Source organism: Sphaeramia orbicularis, chromosome 5 (genome assembly GCF_902148855.1).
Source record: "Sphaeramia orbicularis chromosome 5, fSphaOr1.1, whole genome shotgun sequence".
Taxonomy (NCBI): domain Eukaryota; kingdom Metazoa; phylum Chordata; class Actinopteri; order Kurtiformes; family Apogonidae; genus Sphaeramia; species Sphaeramia orbicularis.
In genome coordinates, this window is record NC_043961.1 from 11649123 (window position 1) to 11671258 (window position 22136).

Below are 22136 nucleotides of genomic sequence, written 5' to 3' on the forward strand. Positions count from 1 at the left end.
GTGGTGTTCTTGACAAATACAACTACAAACTTAATTCTGTCATTATTTAAGGCTAAAATGTAAAAAAAAATTGAACTATTAATGATGCTTTTCATAATAAATGTCAATAAATACTTCACTGTATTATCATTTAAGGCTAAAATATGACATTATATTACTTATTAGGAGTGTGGTGTTCTTGATAAATACAACTACAAACTTAACTCTGCCATTATTCAAGGCCAAAATATCATACAAATTTAACTATTAATGATGGTGTTCTTAATAAGTGTCAATAAATACTTAACTGTATTATCATTTAAGGCTAAAATGTCACATTATATGAATGATTAGGAGTAGTGTTCTTGATAAATACAACTACAAACTTAATTCTGTCATTATTTAAGGCTAAAATATCATACAAATTAAACTATTAATGATGCTGTTCTTAATAAATGTCAATAAATACTCAACTGTGTTATCATTTAAAAGGCTAAAATGTCACATTACATTAATTATTAGGAGTAGTGTTCTTGATAAATACAAGTACAAACTTAATTCTGTCATTATTTAAGGCTAAAATATAAAAAAATGTGAACTATTACTGATGCTTTTCATAATAAATGTCAATAAATACTTAACTGTATTATCATTTAAGGCTAAAATGTCACATTATATGAATTATTAGGAGTGGTGTTCTTGACAAATAGCACTATGAAGCTTAATTCGATCATTATTTAAGGCTATAATATGGCATACTTCTTAACTGTAAAGGATGCAGTTGTTGCCAAACTTCCTAGTGTCCTGGCTTCAGGCTAATATTTGACAGAAGTTCATCTGTGGGTCCTGGTTCCATCAGTAGAACACACTCAGAGAATAAAAACACTGCCTCTAATGTGAGTTTTTTTTTTCTAAATATTTCTACAGTTCTGCTCCATTTAGTCCAGTTCCAGATCCTTTACATCAGTGTAAACATTAAACCTCTGTAGATAAAGTTTATTTTGTTAGCTAAAGCCTGATTCTGCAGCTCTGGGACTCATGTTTAACTCTTTCTGACAAAAACACAATAACATTTATGCGTAAAATAATCGCGAGCGCAGGTTTGTTCATCAACACATGAGCGCGTGGGCCACTTCCTGACGAAGATGATGAACAATGCAGAAAAAAAAAAAAACACAGGCAAAAAAAAACACAGCAGACACGGACGGACACTTTACCTGGTGCTAAAGAAACACGGCGGCACAAAGAGGAGGAAGAATGCGGGCCGAAGTGGGTCAGCACAGGATCATTTCCACAGCGCTATCCCGGGTTAAGTCCATGGCAGTGAAAGTCCAGGTGAGCCGTGCTATCTGTGACAGTGAACGCGCCTCAGCAACAATCCGCTTCTTACCTCCTCCACATGTCACCAAGGGAACGCCCCTTCACGGGCTATTTATATGGCCGCAAGGCTCTCTGGGAAATGGAGTCCCAGCGACTAACTGCGCTACTGCGAGTCTTCTTTCTGCCGGTTTCGGTCCAGACTAGAGGCGGAGTTTATTTAGGGAGGATAAAATAAAATAAAATAAAATAAAGTCGTTGAAAAAAATGCATGAGAACACAGGTGTCAAACATGAGGCCCGGGGGCCAAATCCGGCCCACTAAAGGATCCAATTTGGCCCCTGGGATGAATTTATGAAATGCAGAAATGACACTGACGATATTAACGATCAAGGATGTTAAAATCATTTTAGGTCAATTCAGTCTCTAGCAGTGCCGGTGCTAAGGGGGGGGGCATGAATAAATTAAGTATTACCTGATTTTACCTAAAATTGCCCTCTATATAAAGTGTAACGGATACATACATAATACACACACACATACATATACATTATATATATATATATATATATATATATATATATATATATATATATATATATATATATATATATATATATATATATATATATATATATATATATATATATATATGTACAGGGTGGGGAAGCAAAATTTACAATGAGCATTTAGTTGTTTTTTCTCAGCAGGCACTACGTCAATTGTTTTGAAACCAAACATATATTGATGTCATAATCATACCTAACATTATTATCCATACCTTTTCAGAAACTTTTGCCCATATGAGTAATCAGGAAAGCAAACGTCAAAGAGTGTGTGATTTGCTGAATGCACTCGTCACACCAAAGGAGATTTCAAAAATAGTTGAAGTGTCCATAAAGACTGTTTATAATGGAAAGAAGAGAATGACTATGAGCAAAACTATTACCAGAAAGTCTGGAAGACACTATTAAAGAAGAATGGGAGAAGTTGTCACCCCAATATTTGAGGAACACTTGCGCAAGTTTCAGGAAGTGTGTGAAGGCAGTTATTGAGAAAGAAGGAGGACACATAGAATAAAAACATTTTCTATTATGTCAATTTTCTTGTGGCAAATAAATTCTCATGACTTTCAATAAACTAATTGGTCATACACTGTCTTTCAATCCCTGCCTCAAAATATTGTAAATTTCACTTCCCCACCCTGTATATAGATAGATAGATAGATAGATAGATAGATAGATAGATAGATAGATAGATAGATAGATAGATAGATAGATAGATAGATAGATAGATAGATAGATAGATAGATAGATATTGCAGCCACTAAAGCACAAAACGTTAATTTCACGCTATGTGCAAAATTTTTTGGTCCGCCCCACCAACATTTTCTTTGCCCTTCAGTTGCCCCCCCCCCCCACTTTTAAAATCCTGGTGCCGCCACTGATCTCACGTGATAGTAAAATACTATCATAATAGCCTATAAATAATGAAAACTACAATTTTTTCTCTTTGTTGTAGTGTAAAAAAAAAGTAAAATTACACAAAAATGTTTACATTTACAGACTAGCCTTTTGCAAAAATGTGAATAACCTGAAATTTCGTTAGAGAAGTATGTGGAATTTTAACAATATTCTGCCTCATACTAAATGTTTTGTGTATTTGTAGATTCACTGTGATCTGTAAGTTGTGATGCATACGTATAAATGATAAACTGAGGCGTAATATTGTTCAAATTGCACTGATTTTTCTGAAGAATTTTCAGGTTCATATTTGTTCATGTTATGTTCAAGTACAGTTCATAGATGTAAACACTTTCATTACAGAATTTGACTTTTTTTCACTCAAAAATAGAGAAAAAACTTTGGAGTTGACATTATTTATCAGTTCTTATCCTATTATTTACATTATTTTACTGGTCTGGCCCACTTTAGATCATATTAGGCTGTATGTGGCCCCTGAAGTAAAATGAGTTTGACACCCCTGCCTTAGAACCTCATAATTCAGAAGATTATATATTTTAATAGGATTTATAAAATAAAATAAATAAAATAAGTATTTGAAAGCATGTGATATAACAAATAAAATGAAATATAATTCATAGAAAACATGTGATAGCCCCACCCCCAAAAATAAATCAAATAATGCAAAATCGTTATAAATAAATACAAATAAAATAAACAAGTCAAGAAACCATGAGGCCTTGTAAAATAAAAATAAAAAAAGATCAAATAAAATACAATCCATGCATTCATTCATGTTTTATTAAAAAAATAAAATGAAATAAAATTCATACATTCATTCACATTTTATTTCATAAAATAAAATTCACATCAAATATTCATGTATGTGTCTGTGTAAGTTCAGGTCTTGGAAAGTCGTACTGTAAATAAAAACATTTCCAACATGAACCAAAGCTGAAAAGGCACAGATTAATTCATGAAAATCCACCTGAAAGAAGGAAATTAAACATTTATATCTTAAAATTACCCAGATTTAATGTGTTCAACCCAAGAATTTTCAATCAAAGTACATTTCTGTGATATTTTTATAGAATATTTTATTCAAAATAAAGGTCAGCAGCTGTGTAATAGCTACGTACACCACATGGACAAAAATATTGGGACAAATTATGTCTACAGCTGTAAGATGTCCTGTTCAAGCTGATTTGGGATAAAAACATTTTATCCAAGATTTTTCTTCCTCAGTGAGATGTGATGAAAGTAGATGGTTAGTTGTGGTAGAAAACTATTATTTACAGTCAGAGTAAGAAAAACATTTTAGCAGTTTAGAGGTAGAACATTTAAAATCACAGTCATGGATGAAAAAACTAAATCACTGTTGAGAGAAATTAAGTAAAAACCATTTCTGTCCCATTTTGGAAACAAAGATAACAATTCATTGGGGTCATATTTTGCTAAACCCACTTTTATTAGTCTTTGGTTCATTTATTTGTGTATTTAGACCCTAATAGTTCATAAAGTTTGAATTTGAACCCTCCAGGTGCTGCAAAGCTATCTTTATATTCACTTTGGCAAAAATTAAGTCGATTTCTAAAACCCGTTTTAATTCCTGCTTAATTTGTTATGTTTCATAACTAGTTACGTCACGACATTTGCACATATAAGGAGTACGACATAATTGTTTATCAGCAGCAGCAGTTGTAGTAAAAACTGAAAATATGTCCAAACTTTGAGCTAAATGCCTAAAATATTTAGTTGTTGGTTGAACGGGACAGAGCAGCACAGCCAACAACCTGGAGGGGGCGGGGCCTGAAGTGGCTCATGTGCATTTAAAGGGCCAGCGCTCAAAACCACCTTTCTGGTGTCAGTACTCAGAAATAGGCTGGTAAAGTTTCATACTGTCTTCCACATCCAATTATTGTAGATAATTCATTTATCAAGACAGGGGTAGTTGTTTGTTTACCTACTTTACTAGTTTCAGCTACTTCCTGTTGCCTTTGTCAGAACTAGTGAACTAGTAAAGCAGGTAAACAAACAACTCCCCCTGTCTTGATAAATGAATTATCTACATTACTCAGAAATAGGGTTGAAGATGATGGACCTGTGGAGTTGAATTAATGAAGAATTCAGACCCAAGGAGAGCATTTACAGTATATGGAGACCACAGGGAAATGTTTTAAATTGCATAATCCATTTTTTTTTTTTTTTTTTAAAGCAAAATATCACTCCTTTAACCAAAATCCTAAGTAATGCGGAAGTCAGAGCACGAACAATATTTTAGAAATTTAGAGGTAGAGCATTTAAAATCATAGTCATGTAAAAATGCAAACGTTTTGGAACCATGTTGTTCAGACAATGGAGAATATTTTAAATTACAAAATTCCAATGGACCCCCAGACAGTCTACCTTGGTCTAATACCTGATGACATAATTAAAAGAGAAGACACTTACTTATTTAAAATTTTAATTCTTGCCTGCAAAAAGGTAGTCACAAGGAACTGGTTAAAAAGTGGCCCTCTTCAACCACAACAATGGCTGGACATTATAGAGGAAATATAATCCATGGAAAAATTAACATTTCAATTAAGGATTAAGATGGGAACTTTTAAGCAAAGATGGGAGAAACAGATCATATTCAAGGACAGAAATTCTTGATATCAGATTGAGTATGGAAAAGCAGTCAAATGTATAGGGAACAACATCCCCCTTGTTGTATTGTGTGTGTTTCCCCTTTTTTTTTTATTTAGTGTTGTTACTGCACTGTAAAAGTGATTTAAAACATTAAAATAAAGAATATACAAAAAAAAAAAAAAATCATAGTCATGGATACAAAAAAAATCTTAATAAAACAATCAATTTTGAGAGAAACTAAGTAAAAAACCATCTATGAGGCATTTTGGAAGCAAAGATAACAATTTAAACCAAACTAACCAATGCAATGATATTTATCCCAATATAAAACTATATTATGATATTTGTCAGTGTTGTTCTGTATTACAGACCCATGTTAGAAAAGAAACACCTGAATTCAACGTGTCCACATACTTTTGTCCATATAGTGTATTTCTAATCACACCCCACCACTATGACATTATAAGACGATGTCTGAGTGTGTAGTTGTTGATAATTCAGAGATCAGATCGAGTAACGCTGACATTCCCCGACATAGAAACCAGATCCCAGGCCATCGGATCATGTGCTGCGGTAACTCCTCTGGACATGTGACTGTACTAAACATGTTTCTGAATGACCGTGACCATGTGACTGATGGGTTCTGTTGATGTCTGCGTTCTGTCCGTCTGTATATAATGTCAGAAACAGAAGTCTATGTTCAGCTTCACAAAGACAGGACCGTGCTGTGCCTGTCATTATGTGAAAGGATGTGAAATAAAGGCATTGTTTGTTTGTCAGAAACACGAACGCAGACGAGGAATCCTGGGTTTGTTCATGTGTTGGTGGAGAATGAATGTGGAAGACAGTTTGGATACTTTTCTTTCTTTTCTATCACAATAAAGAGGATTTTTATTTCCACTTTAATGCTCTTTATGTGTGATTCTGAATTATTCATCAAAAAAAAAAAAAAAAAAAACATGCAAAAAGATGTAAATGATTTTTAAAAATGTGGTAAAAATGACAAAAGAAATGTATTAAGTGAACAAAATTACATAAAAAAACAGGTGTTGGAAGTCAAAAACAGACTTGTTCGCTGTGATTTTATGATTTTTTTTTTTATGCTATTTTGTGAATTTTTTCATAATAACTTAAATGAACACAAGTTCAGAGTGAGATAAACAGCAAATGATAGAACGGTTTCACAAATCTCGAGACTAAACAGTCAAAACTCTTATAATAATAATAATAATAATAATAATATAATAGTTCAATATAAATATATGAGACAAATAATTTAGGTGACAATATAAAGAAAACAGCTCTATATCTTTCTTCATTGATTAATTGATTCATTCATTCATTTGTTTTGAGCAGAAGAAAAAAAATAACATTTTTTGGGTACAAGGAACTAACATCAGAGCTAATACAAATAAATAAAGAAGATCAAGACAAATAGTAATAGTAACAATAAAATGAATTCAATATGTACTGCTCAAAAAGGAGTGGGAAGAAGAAAACTTAGTAAATCCCACCCACCCACCCCCTCACATTTATACAACATAACACATTACTTTTGCTTCCTTTATGATAAAGTTACATCTGTTTAGAGTCCTAATAATGTAAATAAGATAGTAAACAGATTAGGAAAACTGAAGTATATTACACTTAGCAACTATCTAAATGATAGCCTGCATAACTAATAATACAATATATTTCAACAATAATCGCATACTAACGATGGTAATGGAAGTGACACATACCAACATGGTAAACAACGACAAGCACATACCAACAAATGTAAGAAAGAGCCAAGGATGGAATGGCCCAGCCTGTCTTACTTGTTTTCTTTATATTTTACAGTTGAATATATCCTATTTTCCATATTTGTGTGTATTACTGAGTAAAATACTCTAAAATACCACAGTGTTCATATTGGTTGATATCCGTAACACTGGTCAACAACAAATTTATTGTTTAAGTTTTTTGAGCTGATTCAGGATAATTTTGGTGTGCTGAATCCAAAAATCACATTAATTTTGCTCAATCAGGTCAACTTTCTGAACTATGCTACATATTGGCTTTTGAACATTTTTGCTTACATTTATGGGCATTTTCACATCATATGATACAAAATTCTTTCATATTTCTTGCAATAAATGAGTTGTGAAGATTTTACTTTTGCTAATTTGTGATTAATGTTTTTTTTTAATATTACAGGTGAATGAAATGGCTTTGACTAGAAGATCTTGCAAAAATAAGCCTGACATATTCTGCTACATCTGCGGTGAATACATAATAAATAATAAATACATCCTGTTAGAAAAGGATTTTTTTTCTCTTAAAACCTATTTTGGGTGAGAGCTATATAAAAAAATCAACCGATAAAGTCACAAAAATGTAATCAATTTTGTGAGAAAATCAAATTTTTTCAAAATCAAATTAGCAAAAAAACCTTGCCTGATTGAGAAAAACAGATGTCATTTTTGGATTTAGCAAAATTTTGCAAAATGGTCCTAATTCAGTTGAAAAAACCTAGACAACTTGCAAAAAACATTTTTTTGTAACCCAGTGTAATCATTCACGATCAATGTCAAATTAACATTTTTAAGGCTGATTTTTGGTCTGGAGTGAAAGTTGAAGAAGCACGACACTTACATGCAATGATAAATTCTAAGGAAAAAAAGAGGAGAAAAAAAGAGGCAAGACATAAAAGACTATACGAAAATAAGGCAAAAATTGGGTAAAAACATGCAACAAGTCAACAAAAGTACATAAAAGTCATGGTGTAACACATAAAATAGTCCATAATTTCATGATTCGGTGCTTATTTTGCTTATTTCTTCACAATTTGAGTTCTAATTCAACATGGTAAAAAGTACAAAAACTTCTTTAGAGCAATTAAAGTGATAAAATGTTCAATATCATAATACATGAGGCGAATATTTTAGGTGAAAATGTAAAAAAAACAAAACAACTACCTTATGTCTTTCTTTATTCCTTCATTAGCTTTACTTTACAGTCGAATAGGGTCTACTTACCGTATTTTTTAAGTATGTAAGTGTCAAAATGCTCAAAAACATTATCCCTTTAAAAATGACATCGGTTGATATCAATAATGATCTTGATACATGTCAAGACAACATTTATAAAGAGTTTTAAGTCTGTTTTTTTTCCTGAGCAAAAGTCGGAGAAATTAGATGATTATGTGCGGTTTTAAATGAATCGTAAAAAAGCTGCAACGAGATGAAAAGTGATAAAATGAGAGCCATAACAAAAGATGCAACAAGTCAACAAAACTACATAAAAGTCATGGTGTAACACATAAAATAGTCCATAATTTCATGATTCGGTGCTTATTTTGCTTATTTCTTCACAATTTGAGTTCTAATTCAACATGGTAAAAAGTACAAAAAACTTCTTTAGAGCAATTAAAGTGATAAAATGTTCAATATCATAATATATGAGGCGAATATTTTAGGCGAAAATGTAAAAAAAAAAACAAAAAAAAAACAACCTTATGTCTTTCTTTATTCCTTCATTAGCTTTATTTTACAGTTGAATAGGGTCTACTTACCGTATTTTTTAAGTATGTAAGTGTCAAAATGCTCAAAAATATTATCCCTTTAAAAATGACATCCTGAGCAAAAGTCGGAAAAATTAGATGATTATATGCGGTTTTAAATGAATTGTAAAAAAAAAGCTGCAACGAGATGAAAAGTGATAAAAATGGCATAAAAGATGTAATGAAACATTATGTAAAAGACAAGCCAGCAAAATTACATAAAAAAAACAAGTTGTAATAGGTAAAAAAACACATCCATAGTCCCTAATTTTATGATCTAGTGCTTGTTTTTCGTTAATTTCTCTACAATAAAATAAATGAACACAACCTGAGTTCTTATTCAATAACAGAAAAGGGACAAAACTTGGTATGAACATGATAAATACTTATTAAACAGAACATTTCACTAATCTAAACATCCAACTATTATAATAATATACTCAAGATCAATGCACACAAATATTAAAAGCAACAATTAAAGAAAATATCCTATATATTGACAACAAACCTACATTACCAAAGTGATAAAACGATCTTGTGATATAAATAATTCTACTTTAATCCTCTCCTGTTCTGACTTCAGACTACATTTAATACCAGTGTCTTTAAAAACCTCAGTCTGTCAAGTTAGACTGATCTGGTTTATTTGCAGGTGACCTATTAAAACAACACTGTGACATTTCCAGCGTCTGTAACTGGATCAGACTCTGCTACGTATAAACTAAAATATAAAGAAGCACAGAACAGCTCTGGGAAAAAAAAAACAAAACAACTAACCAGTTGTAAGATGCAATTTCCCAAGAAGCTTTCAACGTCCTTTCTTATAATGACACGCAAATGTGCATAAATTGAATTATTTGCAATTATTTCTATTTGGGAGCCAGAATCCGAGGAATAGAGGAGATAAAAGGAGCGTTTTCATCCTCAAAATGGTATTAGCGTGTTAAATAATCCCATATATTTGCTGTTAATTAGGTTTCTTAGCTACAAGATCTTGGCTGATTGTAGAATAAGTGGGGATACATAAGTGTCCATTACCATGAGAGTGCTTCTTTTCTCCGTTTGCATTCCACATCTGTTTTTCCCCTGATAAAGCGAGGTCTTTTCACATGTAAATCCTGCAGATAGCCACAATTCACAGTAAAAGACGCACTCTTAAAAGCCCTATATTTCTTGTGTCATTTAAAGTGCTGGTACGATGCAGGAGGGATATTTAAAAAAAAAAAAAAGAAGTACTTATTATGCATGTGACGCCACTTTCAGCACTGCCAGACACTCTTAGCTCTTCCCGGTTATGCAATCGGTCATCGTTATGGAGTACATTCGTGACCGCTGACGTAAAAACATCGTCCCTTTGCTTCATCGTGACAAATGAACCCGCTGTGCGTATACGTCTGCGCACCTTAAGTACACATATGACAGGATAACCTTTACAGTATTTCCAGGCTGTGGTTATATTTGACATTAAGTAAAGTTGAATACAGATCAGAGTACTCAGTTGTCATGGATACGGTGTACAGACTGGCTACCATTCTATCACAGAGGAAGGGAGAAAAAAAAAAAAGGTTTTTATATAGGAAACTGGATACAACAGCTGCTTGTGATTGTGAATTTACAGCCACACCGGTGTCAGAAATAGCCCGATTCGCTGTTTGGTTATTTTAGTCTGAGTTTTATTATGTTGTGGTTTTTTTTTTTTTTTTTTTGGTCCTTTAGAGTATACGACCCCAGAGAGAAGAGATACTGCTAAACAGAAGATGAATCCGAAGGGTCACGACTTTAGCGCGGAGTCGTAGAAGTGATTCATCCTGACTGTAATCCGAGCCCAATCTGAACAGCTGCTTTTTGTTGTTAAATGGGAGGATGTCCGTGCATGGTCGGAGTGCACCGCAGACAGAGGGATGACAAAATGCACCGGCCATCTGTGTGGGTGCGCAGATTGTGAGATTCATCGGCGTGCATGTGTTGCAACTGAGTATATTCTCATAACATTGCAGGCCTTCCCTCAGCAGCAACGTGTGTGTGGGCACAATGCTCAGTAGTTTTCTGGTCTGAGGCTTCGTTGCTCCTGTGTGTGGGCCATGCCTGCAAACTCTTCCACACACATTCACACAAAATGTCAGAGCGGCGATACGTAAACAAATCAACAACAATGAAGCCCTTTTTTTTTTTTTTTCCATTTTTAAACAATATCTTGATTAAACTTTATATTACAGGGTGGGGAAGCAAAATTTAAAAATGCTTCAGAGATTAAATGTGCTAAATGTCATGTATTTTAATAAGATTAATTGGAAAATAAATGACAAAAGTGCCGGTTTGCTGATGTTTTCAAGGTACATGATTAAGTGTTATTACACATATATATTAGTTTATGTACATTTATATAATAGTTTTATAAATCTTCCACTAAATAGAACCTGTAAAGTGAATGTATTCCAATGTGCAGACAGTGTTTTGAAGTAGATCTTGTAGCTCTGAGACAAATATTCCTTTTGAGTCAAACCCATTCTCTCGTTAATTCTTGAATTTCACATTTTGACCCAAGGCTGTATCTTGGAAAGTTCAGCCGACCAGCATTTTTGACTTGATTTTTCTTTATCAGTGACTCTCATGTGGTAAAATTTCATTACTTTTATTCTGGAAGCATTTTCCTTGTAGACCAGTGTTGTCTGTGTGTGTCTGAATAGATATATACAGGATGGGGAAGCAAAATTTACAATATTTTGAGGCAGGGATTGAAAGACAGTGTATGACCAATTAGTTTATTGAAAGTCATGAGAATTTATTTGCCACAAGAAAATTGACATAATAGAAAATGTTTTTATTCTATGTGTCCTCCTTCTTTCTCAATAACTGCCTTCACACGCTTCCTGAAACTTGCGCAAGTGTTCCTCAAATATTTGGGTGACAACTTCTCCCATTCTTCTTTAATAGTGTCTTCCAGACTTTCTGGTAATAGTTTTGCTCATAGTCATTCTCTTCTTTCCATTATAAACAGTCTTTATGGACACTCCAACTATTTTTGAAATCTCCTTTGGTGTGACGAGTGCATTCAGCAAATCACACACTCTTTGACGTTTGCTTTCCTGATTACTCATATGGGCAAAAGTTTCTGAAAAGGTATGGATAATAGTGTTAGGTATGATTATGACATCAATATAGGTTTGTTTTCGAAACAATTGACGTAGTGCCTGCTGAGAAAAAACAACTAAATGTTCATTGTAAATTTTGCTTCCCCACCCTGTACACAATTCACAATATACTCAACATCAAGCAAACAATAAGCAACATATCCCCCCCCAATAAATAAATGAATGACAGCAAAAAAAAAATAATAAAAAAATAAAAAATAAAATAAGCATAAATAAACAGCATACAGCTCCATAAATCAGCACCATTGTCAAAATTAATTGGTCTCATAACATCTGAGAAACTCAATTAAAGGTGACCATATTCTCACAAAATCCCCTCCCTTTCCTTTAACCCTCCGGTATCCCGTCCAGCAAGGCCCTTACTAAGCACCAAGTGTGCCTTTTTTGCACACTTGTGGAATAATGTCCAAAAAAAATTCATACAGTTTGTTTTAATTCTTTTACATTTATTTCTATTTCATCAACTTGAGCCATAAATAAAAATACCAAATACTCAATAACTGTCACATTTTTTAACCCTTTAAATGCCGTGTTTGTAATGTAAACAAACCTTATTTTTGGATACAAAAAACACACAAAATTTTTTTTTTCCCCAATACACTATATAAAAAGTGGATCACATATAATTTGATTTTTGCAGCCTGGCATATGTCAGTGATTAACTCCAACACTGGTTAATTTGCATAATTATTTTTGGCGCTAGGTCAAATGTTCAAAAATACTAGCATCTGTTACCAAGTGTGCGTAAAATGCACACTTATAAATCAAACTGTTAAATATTACATATTGATTCATATTTCTGCTCTAATTTGATTTTATTTTTGTAAATCAAGGTCAGTCCTAATCATACATATCAAATGGAAGAAACAGTGCATTTTAGGCACACTTGGGAGACGGATGCTAGTCTGGTAATTTTCTTCTGTTTACAATGTACAAAATTTAGTTGGTGGCCAGAATTTTAAAGATCATGCAAAAATGAACAACTTTTGAATTCTAACCTTATTTAAATTATGAAAAATAATGTGAAGTTTTTTAAAATGAAGTGCAAAGGCCCACCCGGATACCGGAGGGTTAACAATACAAGTGAGTCATTCCAGCACAATACAAGATGCCATCTCCCTCACCCACATGCAGGGGTTGGACAAAATAATGGAAACACCTTCACCTCAAGATGATAATGCCCCAATCCATACAGCTAGAATTGTTAAAGAATGGCACAAGGAACATTCTAATGAAGTTGAGCATCTCGTATGGCCGGCACAGTCCCCAGACCTCAACATTGTTGAGCATTTATGGTCAGTTTTAGAGATTCAAGTAAGACGTCGATTTCCACCGCCATCGTCTCTAAAAGAGTTGGAGGGTATTCTAACTGAAGAATGGCTTAAAATTCCTTTGGAAACAATTCACAAGTTGTATGAATCAATACCTCGGAGAATTGAGGCTGTAATTGCCGCAAAAGGCGGACCTACACCATATTAAATTATATTTTGTTGATTTTTTAAGGTGTTTCCATTATTTTGTCCAACCCCTGTATATCCTCTTGAAGGTCGGATCTCCATGCATCCAGCCTATCTGAGGTGGTTTCCTTTTCATGTACCAATAGAGCTGCATAAAATAAAGAAATTTGACCTTTTTTCTCTAAGTTTTGGAGTGTGAGGCTCTCCAAATTTGATAATGGAGGTTCAGATATAATGTGTTTGTATTTTGACATGATGAAATTTTTACTTGTAAATATTTTTAAAAAAATGTTTCTTTGGAATGTCATATGTTTGACATGGAATGAAGCCCTTTTTAGTGTTCATTATGAGGGGTGTTCAGTCTAGATCGGGGGTGTCAAGCATCCGGCCCATAAGCCAAAACCGGCCCGCCAGAGGTTCCGATCGGGCCCGTGGGATGAATTTGGGAAGTACAAAAATTACACTGACGATGTTAACACTTTAAGCGCCAATATTGTGATATTGCAACTAGGGATGTCCCGATCCAATCTAAAGATCGGTATCGGCTCCCGATATTTTCATAATTTAATGAGGGGGTTTTGCACTAAAACAAAGAGGAAAAATTCCAACTTCCATATTGTCCACATGAAGACAAAACTTGGAGTTGTATCAGATAATACGCGTGCATTTGTTTAGGTTGTTTTTACCCACAATGCCCCACCAGAATTTACTTCTTTGATCCACACCAGACTTGCATTGTGCGTTCACACCTCCCAAAACAAATCCGATGATCTGAGACAATGAACTACAATTCAATTAAACACTGCTGGTATGAATAATGATAATAATAATAATAATAATAATAATAATAATAATAATAATAATAATAATAATAATAATAATAATAATGGATTCTACAGTGCTTTTCAAGGCACCCAAAGCGCTTTACATTATTGATCCATTATTCATTCACTCACACATTCACACTCCGGCGGTGGTAAACTACCTTTGTAGCCACAGCTGTCCTGGGGCAGACTGACAGAAGTTTGGAAGTGTGGACATATTTTCAGTTTTTACTACAACCGCTGCTGACAAACAATTATGGCGTACTCTGGGAAGTGTTTGATGGAAGTCTTGACCATACATGTGCAAATGTCGTGACGTAACTAGTTTTAAAGCATAACAAATTAAGCAGGAATTAAAACAGGTTGTAGAAATCCACTTGATTTTTTATCAAAATGAATATAAAGATAACTTTGCAGCACCTGGAGGGTTCAAATTCAAACTGTATGAACTATTAGGGTCCAAATACACAATTAAATGAACCAAAGACTAATATAAGTGGGTTTAGCAAAATGTGACCCCTTTAAGGAAGGTTAGATATAGTGGAAATGTCATTTAGAACTGACATTAAAGCAGTGCTGGGTCCTTATGGGTTAAGAGTGTTTACACTGTTTCCGTTACACCCAGCAGAGGTAAATGCAGAGGTTGTCTAACCTGTAAGACAACAGGTATTGGTACGTCTGCACCATCATATCAGGTAGAGATCTACCTCACTAAAAATAAAAGACAATTATTCTGGTTTAATGGCCTGCATATTCCCAATGGAAAAAGTCTGATTAGACCAGCTGCATAGATATTCTAATTAGGCCTTATGATTTTGTAGTGTAACTTCTTACAAATGTAGGAAAAATAAGTTTCCGTTCTGCATCTTTTTAACTCCACCAGGCCTCGTGTGCTCATACAAAGTTGTGGAAACAGAGTGATTCTGTGGCATTTTCCAGATATCCATTTCCTGTGAAGTCCTTTTACCAGTAAACCGAGTCGACAGAATAGGGCCGCTGCAATTACCCGGTTTCCTCTTCACCATAAAGTGAAGGATCACTTCACCACATCCCCTTGGTTACGGTATAATCAATATGCCAGACCGTCCACATACGCCACAGGAAATGATCTGCCAGGTGTTGCATCTGCGGTTGCTTTGCACACACTTGGTCTTCAAACACTTCAGAGCTAATCCAATAGGAGGGGAATGGTCCGAAGTCACCTGTTGATCCTGCAGAACATGTTGTATAAGCTGCTTTAAGGGCAGGTAATCCATTAGGACGAGCAGCGAGGGAGGATCCCAGCCTCACTTTCACTCCAACCTGATTACCTCAGTCACTGTGCACGAATATTATGAGGAGTTTAAGGTGGATTTATGTTAGAAATCTATAGATACACTTTATCACAGGTGTCAAACATGTGGCCCGGGGGCTAAATCCGGTCCGCCAAAGGGTCCAATCCGGCCCTTGGGATGAATTTGTGAAATGCAAAAATTACACTGAAGATATTAACAATCAAGGATGTTAAAATCATTTTAGGTCATTTCAGTCTAAAGTGGGTCAGACCAGTAAAATACTATCATAATAACCTATAAATAATGAAAACTGCAAATGTGTCTCTTTGTTTTAGTGTAAAAAAAACAGTAAAATTACACAAAAATGTTTACATTTACAGACTAGCCTTTTACCAAAAATGTGAATATCTGACTATGTCTCTCGGCTGGCCTGGGAACGCCTCGGGATCCCCCCGGAAGAGCTGGAGGAGGTGTCTGGGGAAAGGGAAGTCTGGGCATCCCTGCTTAGACTGTTACCCCCGCGACCCGGCCCCGGATAAGCAGAAGAGAATGGATGGATGGATGGTGAATATCTGAAATGTCTTAAGAGAAGTATGTGGAATTTTAATAATATTCTGCCTGTTATTTAATGTTTTGTGTATTTGTAGATCCACTGTGGTCTGTAAGTTGTGATTCACATGTATAAATGATAAACTAAGTTGTAATATTGTTAACACTGCACTTATTTTACTACAGAATTTTCAGGTTGTTCATATTTGTTCATGTTATGTTCAAGTACAATTCATAGATGTAAACATTTTCATTAGGGAATTTTACTTTTTCACCCAAAATGATAAACTGAAGAATAATATTGTTAAAATTACACTTATCTATTCGGTTTGTTCATGTTATTCACATTGTTTTAAAGGATAGTTTGTAGATGTAAACATTTTCGTAATGTAATTTTTCTTTTTTCGTTCTAAAACATGGAGGGAAGTTTGGAGTTGACATTATTTATATATTATTATGTTATTATTGTACTGGTCCAGCCCACTTTTTATCATATTAGGCTGTATGTGGCCCCTGAACTAAAATGAGTTTGACACCCCTGCACTATATGGACAAAAGTATTGGGACACGTTGAATTCAGGTGTTTCTTTTCTAACAAGGGTCTGGGATTCAAAAAAAAATAATGACAAATGACATAATATAGTTATCTTTGCTCTCAAAATACCTCAGAGATGGTTTTTACTTCATTTCTCTCAACATTGATTTAATTTTTTTTTTTTTTTTAAACCCATGACTATGATTTTAAGTGTCCTACCTCTAAATTTCTATAATACTTTTCGTGCTCTGACTGTAAATAATAATTTTTGACCACAACGAACCATCTATGTTCTTCACATCTCATTTAGGAAGAAAAATCTCCCATTAAACATTAAGGAAATATTAATATTTTTTTATCTCAAATCAGCCTGAACAGCACATCTTACCACTGTAAACATGACGTGTCCCAATATTTTTGTCCATATAGTTTATAAACATCAATATTTCCTCAAACTTTAATAGAAGATTTTTCTGCCTAAGTGAGATGTGAAGAAAGTAGATGGTTAGTTGTGGTAGAAAATTATTATTTACAGTCAGAGCATGAAAAAACATTTTAGAAATTTAGAAAAAAACAAAAAAAAAATGTTGAGAAATTAAGTTAAAAAAAAACATCTCAGAGGCATTTTGGAAGCAAAGATAACAATTTAAACCAAACTAACCAATACAATGATATCTATCCCAATATAAAACTATATTATGTCATTCGTCATTATTATTTTGTATCCCAGACCTCTGTTAGAAAAGAAACACCTGAATTCAATGTGTCCACATACTTTTGTCCACATAATGGATGTGCAGTGTTTCAGGCTCTGAATCACATTTTTTACACTTATTTTTTATTAGTTATTTATCATCTTGTCATACAGAACGTAACAAACAACAATCGGCAACAGATAATAGTCACAATCTAATAGTAATGATAATTTAGGTTACAGTTATGAAATAGTAATCAAGTTACCTAATAAATTTAATTTCTAGAGTGGCAGTTTATAAAGTATTTCACAGGACTATGTGACAAACCATACATCGTTTTAAATTATGTATATTTTATACGTGTGATGCAATGTTATGGAAGAGTCCAACCAGGGACTGGAGTTGAGAATTAGCACTAACTATAAACTCTATCTGCATCACATCAGCTGCAAACTTGTAACTATGTTTGACTGCATTGTCCCTGTCAAATAAATAAATTAATTAACCCTTTCATGCACAGTGGTTACTCCAGTGGACAGTTCTTCTCCAGCTGTTCTCTTGTTACCTCCACCAAGGAGGTTATGTTTTTGCCAGGGTTTGTTTGTTTGTTTGTTTGTTTGTTTGTTTGTCTGTCCGTTAGTGTGCAACATAACTCAAAAAGTTATGGACAGATTTGGATGAAATTTTCAGGGTTTGTTGGAAATGGGATAAGGAAGAAATGATAAAATTTTGGTGGTGATCGGGGGTGGGGGGGCCCACGGGGGGTGGGGGCACTGATCATTAGTGTGCAACATAACTCAAAAAGTTATGGACAGATTTGGATGAAATTTTCAGGGTTTGTTGGAAATGGGATTAGGAAGAAATGATTAAATTTTGGTGGTATTCGGGGGCGGGGGGGCCCACGGGGGGGCCCACTGATCAGCCTTGGCGGAGGTCTGCGCTCTCCGAGTGCTTCTAGTTTATTCATGGGTTTAGTTGTTTTAGTTCCATATCAGCCAACACAGTGGACACTCATGTACCATCCCATACACTGCAATTCATACAATTATTGTAACTTTGCTGCTCATGCTAAACCTGATCTGCACTAACATGTTTTAGTGTAAATCAGTTGCTAGTTGTTATTAGACTGTAATTGACAGTTTTCTGAAACAAAAAAAAATTATTTATTTATTTTTTTGGCATATCCTCCTGAGACCCAGCAATGCATTTTGTCCTCTGTAGGGGACAAAAGTTTGACAGTTTCACTTCAAAACTGCTGTGCATTACAAAGGACATTCCATTAAAAAAAAATCAATCAATAAATAAAAATTATTTTAAAAATGTATCTGAAGAAACTATTGCATTATGCAGTTTCCAATCAAGACAATTTCTTAATGTAAAAAAGCTAAAACTGTCAATTTCCTGGGTCTCAGAAGGATTTTATCTCCATAAAATGAGTAATAACTAATATTAGAGTGTGATCAAATGTGAGAAAACATTAGCGATTTAGCAATTAGCGGCATTAAAAATGTTTTTATTTCATAGTTTTCACACAGTTTATCACTTTCTGAGGATGAGGTTTAAATACATGTTTCTTTGCTTCAAAAATTAAATGCATAGTGTCCAGCTGAGTGGACATTTTTGTAACTCTACGAAAAATAGGTTCGTAAAAAAAAAAAAAAAAAAAAAATTCATTTGCATTGTTTTTTTCATGCCTCAAGAGGAATAAAAACACTCAAGAAAAAAATATTGACTAAGGTTCTCATAATTCATGCATGAAAGGGTTAATGAATTAATTGTATTTAAAGAAACTAATCCATTTGCCCCATTTTATGTAAAGTTCAGCCTGCAGCCTCAGCATAAATGTTAATATCTCCATTTTGTGAATTTCATCAACAATTCTGACTCAAATTTTTATGCTGCATGATTAAATCTCAGTTTATTTGTTGCACTTTTAAACATAAAATAAAGCTAAAATAACTGCCTAGTATTAGAAAAATTGTACATGCAGTAGAAATAATGCTTAGTCATGGTGTGACTATTCAACATTAATACAAACCCTGTGATGATACAAAGGTAACAGCACCAACAGCTCAGTGTGTACATAATAAACACTGCTGTTTCACTGTATTATTACAATCATACGCTGACATGTAGCGTACAGTAAGTGTCAAGTGTATGACACAACCTAACGAGCATGTACGAGGCTTCAACGGGATTATCTGAAGGAAGATTAGGTCATTATGCAAGACTGTGACTGCCGTGGGAGATCACAGTGATTAAATAAAGGCGAGCACAGGGAACGTTTCAGCCTATGATATTATGTGAAAGTCATCATCATTAAAGGGGCAATGTGTAATATTTGGTCGCGCTTTAGTGCTTAGGTTAAGTTTTCACACAGTGGCTAATCGACCCTGTGAGGCAGATACTGGATAATAACCAGTCTGAATATGTGACTGACAGCTGGAATTACCAATCACTGATCAGACTGGTCCAAAATAATGCAAAACTGCAGCCGTCCTAGTCAGATTCAACAACAAAGAGCCATCACAAACAAACTATTTTATAAAAGTTGATATACAGTTGCGGAAAAAATTATTAGAATATCAAAAGTCATCAAAAACAATGGTTATACAATTAAGTACTAACTCCTGTGTGCATCATGTGACTAAAACAGACAGAAAAGAAAACATGGAATGCCTAAAAGCACTGTTTTTGTCAGTACAATGCCATAAAGAACTGAAATGACTTTGGTTACTACCAAGAAAACATGGAAAATGGATAGATATCAGCTCTGAAATTAAACTCTTATGAGCTATTTTTGTTGTTCTCATTATATTTGTCCAAACAAATGTACCTTTAGTTGTACCAGGCATTAAAATAAACGAGAAATTGAAGAAAACAAGGGGTGGTCTAATAATTTTTTCAGCGACTGTATGTAACCCCTGAACTCAAACGACTTTGACATCCTTGATTGCACTGGTCTACATTTTTTTTTAGAAATGATTTGCTTCAGACATTACATGTGCTAAATGTTATGTATTTTAATAAGATTAATTGGAAAATAAATGACAAAAGTGCCGGTTTGCTGATGTTTTCAAGTTACGTGATTAAGTGTTATTACACATATATATATTAGTTTATGTACATTTATATAATAGTTTGATAAATCTTCCACTAAATAGAACCTGTAAAGTGAATGTATTCTAATGTGCAGACAGTGTTTTGAAGTAGATCTTGTAGCTCTGAGACAAATATTCCTTTTGAGTCAAACCCATTCTCTAGTTAATTCTTGAATTTCACATTTTGACCCAAGGCTGTATCTTGGAAAGTTCAGCCGACCAGCATTTTTGACTTGATTTTTCTTTATCAGTGACTCTCATGTGGTAAAATTTCATTACTTTTATTCTGGAAGCATTTTCCTTGTAGACCAGTGTTGTCTGTGTGTGTCTGAATAGATATATACAGGGTGGGGAAGCAAAATTTACAATATTTTGAGGCAGAGATCGAAAGACAGTGTATGACCAATTAGTTTATTAAAAGTCATGAGAATTTATTTGCCACAAGAAAATTTACATCATAGAAAATGTTTTTATTCTATGTGTCCTCCTTCTTTCTCAATAACTGCCTTCACACGCTTCCTGAAACTTGCTCAAGTGTTCCTCAAATATTGGGGTGACAACTTCTCCCATTCTTCTTTAATAGTATCTTCCAGACTTTCTCCTAATAGTTTTGCTCATAGTCATTCTCTTCTTTCCATTATAAACAGTCTTTATGGACACTCCAACTATTTTTGAAACTTCCTTTGGTGTGACGAGTGTATTCAGCAAATCACACTCTTTGACGTTTGCTTTCCTGATTACTCATATGGGCAAAAGTTTCTGAAAAGGTATGGATAATAGTGTTAGGTATGATTATGACATCAGTATATGTTTGGTTTCAAAACAATTGACGTAGTGCCTGCTGAGAAAAAACAACTAAATGCTCATTGTAAATTTTGCTTCCCCACCCTGTATATATGATAAAATAACGTAAAAGGAAGAGGGACATATGTAATAAAAATATTTTAGTGAGAGGGGGTAGGATTAAATAAATTGCACTTCTTCCCACCCCTTGTTAGACATGTAAATGGAACTATTGTGCTGTTCTTCTGTCTAAGATTGTTATGATTATTGATATTTGTATTATTATGCACGTTTTGCTCCTTCGCATATATGCTAAATTTCATTGCATGTTCGGAATAAATCACTAAAATCGCAAATCTTAAATTCTGCATTTCACAAATTCATCCCACAAACCAGATTTGGACCCTTTGGAGGACCAGTTTTCAGTTTTGGCCTGTGAGCCGTCCGTATGTTTGACACCCCTGCTGTAGACTGTAGGTGTCGGGGGGGATTCCTTCCTGTTCAGCCCACCACAGGTGAACTGAGGCAGTGGGAGGAGCTAAAATCCAAACCACTTCCTGCATGGATGTGGGTCAAACCGACAGCACATGCACCACTGACGGAGGAAACATTCACGTTTTACTTGAGTAAAAATGTAAAAACATGAAATTCTTGTAGTGAATCTGATTTTATAAAGAAGCTGTGATCGGTAACTGAATCGGTTTGAGTAAATATTATGTCATAAACCAACGTTTTAGGACTAGCTAGAGCTGAAGTGAATTCAGATTGGACTTGGAGGTGCCTTTGCCATCTGCATAGCTGCTCTTTAAATCTTTTTTTTTTTTTTTTTTCT

At 34.1% G+C, this 22136-nt stretch overlaps 1 protein-coding gene across 9 annotated transcripts in view; it reads right to left on the reverse strand.

Annotated features, from left to right (window-relative positions):
* Positions 1-1357, reverse strand: part of itpr1b (inositol 1,4,5-trisphosphate receptor, type 1b) — a 223256-nt gene extending 221899 nt beyond the window's left edge. For all 9 annotated transcript variants that reach the window (XM_030135516.1, XM_030135523.1, XM_030135522.1 and 6 more), the window contains exon 1: positions 1197-1357. The gene's annotated coding sequence lies outside the window, so the exon portion shown is untranslated. The remainder of the gene's footprint in view (positions 1-1196) is intronic.
* Between the last annotated feature and the right edge of the window lie 20779 nt (positions 1358-22136).